This window comes from Rhinolophus sinicus, linkage group LG05 (genome assembly GCF_036562045.2).
Source record: "Rhinolophus sinicus isolate RSC01 linkage group LG05, ASM3656204v1, whole genome shotgun sequence".
In the NCBI taxonomy this organism is placed as follows: Eukaryota; Metazoa; Chordata; class Mammalia; order Chiroptera; family Rhinolophidae; genus Rhinolophus; species Rhinolophus sinicus.
The window spans coordinates 162,675,465-162,682,646 of NC_133755.1; the positions used below are offsets into that span (position 1 = coordinate 162,675,465).

At 31.9% G+C, this 7,182-nt stretch overlaps 1 pseudogene; it reads right to left on the reverse strand.

The window, feature by feature from the left end:
* Positions 1–901: 901 nt before the first annotated feature.
* On the reverse strand, positions 902–5,624 carry LOC109460844 (ribosome biogenesis protein BRX1 homolog; annotated as a pseudogene).
* Between the last annotated feature and the right edge of the window lie 1,558 nt (positions 5,625–7,182).

Consider the following 7,182-nt stretch of genomic DNA (forward strand, 5'->3'; position numbering starts at 1 on the left):
ATGTGAAATCAAAAGAACAGAATAAATGAACAAACAAAACAGAAAAAGACTCGTAGATACAGAGAACAAATGGATGGCTGCTAGACGGAAGGGGGTCTGAGAGATAGTAGAGAAAGATGAAGGGATTAAGAAGTATAAATTGGTAGTCACAAAATACTAGTCACAGGGAATACAGTATGGGGAATATAGTCAAATAATGTTGTAAAAACTATGTATGGTGTCAGAAGGGTACTAGACTTATTGGGGAGATCACTTCATAAATTATATAAATGCCTAACCACTCTGCTCTGCTGTACACATAAAATTAACATAAAATAATATTGACTGTCAACTCATACATATATGCATGTATATATATGTGTATATATATATATATGTATATAATGTAAAGTACAGCATAAGGAATATAGTCATATGTTAGATGGGTAAACTTGTTGGGGTTATCACTTTGTGAGATACATAAATGTCTAATCATTATGTTGTTTTTGTACATCTGAAACTAATAATAAAACACTAGAAAAAAATATGTATCCAAAGCAAGCAGATGAAAGAAAATAATAAAGGGCAGAAATCAGTGCAATTTAAAACCGAACATAAAATCAAAAGAGAAAGTCTTTGAAACCAAAAACTGTTTCTTTGAAATAATCAATAAAATTGTTAAACTTCTAGCAACTCCGACAGAGATAAAAGAGAAGACACAATTGACCAAAATAAGGAAATGAATGAGGAGATACCACAATTTTAGCTCTACATACTCTAATTTAATAATACACAGATAAACAAATAGAAAACAATGTCCTTATCACCCCTTTCAATGTTCTCAAAAAAATCCTCCTGCAAGTATTATCCACGAACCAGAATGGTTTGATAAACGTGCCATCATTTACCCCTTTAAAATATTTCAGCGCTTGAAAATCTGAAAATAAAGATTATACAAAAAAACTTTCATTGGGTCAACGTTTGCTTCCTTAATCATTAGTAATTTTAACATTTTTAATATAATATCCATGAAACCAGATAGCAAATAAAGACTTCTGGCTATATGCTTCTATTGAACATAACCTGGATCACAAAACTGTCATTTGATGAGTATACATACATAAACCATAAATCAAAATACTATTTTGTTGATTTTTTGGAATATAGCATTCCCTGGAGGTAACGTCTATTCCATAAAGCCATAGTCACAGGACAAGATTTTGTCAAAACTGACGTGAAGAAGTGGACCCAGAATAGAAAACATGCCATGTGCACTCAAATCTGGCTGGGATATCCCCTGGCTTACCTTTGACTATTCCCATCATTTGGTATTCTTAGAATTTATATCTGGCTCCGTAATACCATTTCCAGATGCATGACAGAAAAAAAAAAAAAAAAAATTCTAACTACAACAACAAAAGAAAAGAGAATCGTTGATACGATTTTCGATGCCAATAACCAAAAGTCAACCTGTAACTATAAATACCTTTTACCAAACTATGTTTTCCAAATATTGTTGCTTTTCTGACTCCTAAGCAAATATTTTTCACAGGAAAGAAAAGATGACAACATCATTCATTTTCAGGGAAATCATTCAGTAACCAAAATGTGTGACCTATTCTCATCAGACTGAAAACAAATAAGAACAGAAACAAAATAATTGACATTATATAAGAGTCAGAATATTATTTTTCATGCAGGAATAACTTACTTATATATATTCTAGTGATTAATGTTATGTGGTGTTGTCAATTTTAATGTTCTTCCTTACTCACAGGATCATTGAATCAGGTAAATTGAGGATACCTACCCTGGGTTACTTTTTCTACTTGTTATCTAGCATTCAGATAGATCATTTATCATAAATACATTCAAAAGCTGGATAGCACTGACAATCATAACATTTTTTGTAATGATTAGTAAATAGATATAAGCATATATGTATGTATGTATAAATTGTTTTGTTTTACTTAAGCAGAGTGCATTTTTAAGTTTTTAGGCTTTAATTTATCTAAAAAATTTTTTTAAATTTCTAAGATAGTAAAATCAATTAAACAAAAATTTATGTTTAACTCTGTTCCAGTGTCTATTCTATTTCCTAAAAAAATAAAAATATGAATAAGACTGTGACTTAGCCACTCTAGAGCTCATATTTTAGATGGGCAAATCTTAAACGTTAAAAACTTTAAATAAAATGGGGTAGGTGCTATGATAAAGGCATGACCCTGGAGCTAAGGAAGCAGATGAATGGGAAGGGTTATTTCTACCTCGGCCTTCCAATACAGGCTTTCCTGAAGAAAGAATGTGAGGAGACTGCACCCAGGGAATATCAATGGTTAAACAGGCAAAGACCTGAAAATTGTTTCCAGACAAAAGGAGCCATACTATAATAGCAAACATTGTGTATTAGTTTCCTATTGCTGCTGTAGGCAATTATCACCAATGTATTGGCTTAAAACAACACAAATTTATTCTGTTAAAGTTCTGGAAGCTAGAAATCTGAAATTAGTTTCTCTGGGCTAAAGTCAAGGTGTCAGTAGGGATGGCTCCTTCTGGAGGCTCTAAGGGAAGAATCCTATTCCTTGCCATTTTCAGTTTATAAAGACCATCTGTATTCCTTGGCTTGTGGCCACTTCATCTTCAAAATGTATCACTTCAATTTTAGTGTTTATCATCATGTCATCACTGTAACTATTCCTCTCTATCTGAGTCTTCCTAGACTGTTATGATTACATTGGGGGCATATGTTATTCCAGGGTAATTTCCCCATCGCAAGATCCTTAACTTAATCGAATTTGCAGTATCCCTTTTGTCATATACGATAATATTTATAATATCCTGAGATTAGGGTGTAGACACATTGGGGGCTACTATTCAGCCTACCACATATAGTTTGGCAGGTGCAGACACACAGGGAATTTTAGAGTACCAGAAAATGTGGTAGTTTGGAATGTAGTTTGATGAATCTGAAAAGGTGGATAAAGACTAGATGAGTTTTTCTCAAAATGATAGTAACCACTCCAAGTTCAAAGAAATATGTCTCCAAGTGGTGGGAGGAACACAACAGAGAAGACATGAAAATTACACAAAATATGCCATTTACAAAATAGCTTCACCTTCATAGTGGACCCAAACACAGTATGTGCACAGTTTGAATGTTTTGAAGGTTCCCTGTTAACTGAACTATATAATTATACATTCATATACTGCATTTCTGAACCTCCTATGTTTATCTTTTTGGCTTTGTGGTACCCTTTTAATTAAGAAGCTGCAATTGGACATAAAACATAAATGACAGTCTTGCCAAATGAAGGCTAAATTATATCATGGCTAGCTGGACAAAGGAAAATTAACATAAAGAAATGTGTCTGTAGGGTTGAGTCATCACATGGCATATGGGCTTTGTAACGTAGGCATACTGAGCTCAACTAAAGCACAACACAATTACTTGGCTTATTTAATTCTGTGTTAGTAGCTGTTTCATTTAAGGAACACATCCTCATTTGTCACATTAAATTAATATATTTATTTTGAGTTGTTTTAGTTCTGCCCATTTGTTTTAGATAAAGTTGTATAGAAGATATAAGAATTTCATATATCGATTTATGTTTGTACCTTTCAATAATTCTTTACTAAACAAAGTTAGTCACTAATTGGCCTTTAATAGGTTTTCTATTTTTTTGTTTGTTTGTTTTGTTTTTTAACTGATGTTTTCTGGTGTTATTATATTTAGAAAGACACATGTAACACTGAATCTACAAGATTTGTTTTCTTTTAAATATCACACTAAATAGATATAAGATAGTCCTGGATAATAAAAGTATTTACATAATACAAAATAAATATAAAATAAATAAATAAAAAAACAAATTAGTTCTCCATTGATTTCTTTTACATTCCCACTGTTCACTTTCTGTTTCATTGCCCTTTGCCTTTTGTAAATCCTTTTCTTTCTTGCTTTCAAATCAACTTTTAGCTCTGGTTTTACCCACTGTATTTATATTGGTTTTTCCTCAGATGGTGTCACAAAAACATCTGCAGTGGGATCACGTCAAGAATAGTCTTCAGTTCTTTCTTTCTCAGTTTCTGTGCATCTTTCACTTGCTGTTTCTCTTGGTATTTTGCAGCTGTGAAGGATCTTAAGACACTCTGATGCATGTTTGGTGACTGGTAGTGAAGATTTGCATATTAAGTTGGTCCTCCAAAACTTTCCTGGAAAATTTTTGAGATTTAAAGCAAAATGTGGTCCTGTTTCTACAAGAGCAGCATCTTCTTCAATGATCTGAATGTTCCCAAACCATATTCTATTATCCAAATTGGTGAAAGTAAACATGTGGCCCAGAAATGGCTGGCTTTTGCGATGATACCATGATGTACTAAAGATCTGAATGAAGAGTTCTTTACAAAGTATAATGTGGTAATTCATCAAAAGCAGGGTCATAAGACAAATGGTGCCCAGAACTTTTTAGTTTCCAGTCATCTATAGTTCAGTTAAGGTATTGAATATGTTATGTTGAACAAGGAATTTAGCATTTGTCCATGAGGTAAATTTGAGGGCTACATATAGAGATCTTGCTTCTTCTCAGCTTCAAAATAGATACATCCATTACAGTTTTTCATTTCACAAACCTCATTAATCACAAATAATGTATCTTTACAATACATTTTAGTGTCTGCTTTAGAATGAGGTATCGACATTCTTAAGTCTTGCATAAAATGTCTTGTTCTGAAATTTATTCCTCTTGAAAAAATGAGAACCCATTCCTTATGTTTCCATTTCACCTTGCAAAATGGGTCTGGGATAAAGTCTCTCTCTTCTTCCTCTGCCTCGGCTTCTATGTCACACTGCTTAGTTGGCAGCCAGGTATCCTTCTCATTTATTTTGGCCTCTTCACTTGAACAACCAACCCTCCATGCCGTCATCTTGAGTCTCTGCCTTTGCTCATGGCCTGCCTCAAGTTGTTTTTTTTGTTGTTGTTGTTTGTTTGTTTTTTGGTTTTTGTTTTTTTACTTTTAAAAGTGTTATATTATTTAAGTTTGAGAAATTGAAATTTTTTAAAGTATTAAATGCTTATTTCAGAAAAAAGAAAGTCCTCAAAACAATAATCTAAGTTTCCATTTTAAGAAACTGGAAAAATAAGATAAAAATATATCCAAATCTAGCAGAAGGGAGAAAATATAGAAGAAAATAGAAATTAAGAGAATAAAACCCAAAATCTGACGGCCTGGTCTTCATTGCCAACTCCATCATTTATAATCTCTAAGATCTTGGGAAGGAACTCAACTTCCCCAGGACTCTATTTCCCCACCTGCAAAACCGAGTAAATAATAGTGCCTACTTCACAGGGCTATTATTAAGAATTAATAGAAAAATTCTTGGAACCATAACACTAAGAAATGGGATGAAAACTGCCTATAATAGTACTTTGCACATAATAAACTGAATCAAAGTAAGGGGATCATATGTCCAGTTTATCCAAGGTAGTCACAGTTTAGAAGTTATTATGAGTTCTTCATTTAACAGTGAAATAGTAATAATTACACCAATATAAGCTGTTTCTGCCATGGCCTCACAGAAGAGTCTGAAAGACAGATATAGTGAATAGAATGTCCCCTTTACATGTGGAAAAATACCAGTGATCCATCTCTGTTTTGTTTTCAGTGAAAGGCAACTAATATTTTCCCCCTCAACAACAACATATGGTGTTCTCTCTGATAAAACAAAGTAATAGACAATGCTGCATTTGTGAGCTGCGTGGTATACAAGTTATATGTATCATCTACCATAGCAAACCTATCGTCTACCATAGCAAGACTACAAGTTGGAGTCTGCAATAAGAAACATTAAAATTATAGGCTAAATATAATAAGATACGTGTGAGAAATAAAGACTTAGCTGTACTACCTTAAAACATATAAAATGTAATATAAACCCTCTTGTTATCACAGTATCATATAAACATTGAAAAATTCTTAACAAAACATTAATAAAACAAATGCAAGCACTGTATAAAGATAACACATTATGTTCAAAGTTTACAAGTTTGTTAAGTATTTTACAAATAAATCAGTCTATTGTCATTTAATGATTATCTTAATAGATGTAGAAAAACATTTATTGAAATTCAATGATAATCAGAATAAAATTAGTTTTGAATCAGTAATAGAAGGAAATTCCTTGATGTTGCAACATTATTTACAAATATGCATGTAGCACACATCATTTGAAAAGTAAAAACATTCAGGAACTAGACAAAACTGTTGGATCTTATCATTGTACTAGATGTTGAGGACTATTGTATTAATAATAGCAAGACACTAAAGGCAAGAAAAAGAAAACTAAAATGGAATAAGATCATTATGTGATTATATGATTATATATGTAGAAAAAAACAAAGGATATTACTGATAAATTATGACAAGGAATTGGGAAATTTTAACAAAAATTTCAAAGCTTTGGGAAACAAAATCAAAATTCAAAATTCAATGGCATTTATACATAGTTGTGTCAGATGGAAAACAAAATTGTGAAAACGATGTATAATATGATAAAAAGTTGTAGCTATCATTTCTATTCTAAATTTTCTATAGATCCAAATCGATTCCAATTAAAGTCTCCACAGAATTGCTTTTATTTCTCTCCTTTTTCTCTGTTCTTTTTGTGTATGAAACCTGAGGGGATGATTCTAAATTGATATGGAAGAACACCTAAATACTCCTAAGGAAGAAAAATAACATGAAGGTGGGGTGGGGTGGAATTTGCCAGTTATCAAGAATTATTATAAAGCTATAATTAATAACAAAATATTGTATTGATACAGATAGAAAAACCAACAAAGGGTCAGATTTACACATATACAGACATCTGATTTATAACAGTGTTTCACTTAAGATCAGTACAGAAAAAAAAGATTTTTTCAACCAAAATCAGTTATCTCTATGGAGAAAAATATGAAATTGGTGCTCTGACAGACACCATGTGAATATTTATGAATAAAAGATAAATATAGAAGTGATTTAGATGACAGTTAGGGATAATATCTATTAATTTTAATAGAGAAGAACGTATTAAACCCAATATCACTGGTTATTTCAACTACATTAATTATCAACCATTGTAGAGTGAGGAAGTCCCAAACTGGGAAAAATATATGCAACACATAGAAGTGATCGGTGTAAGTATCCAAGATGAGTAAATGACTG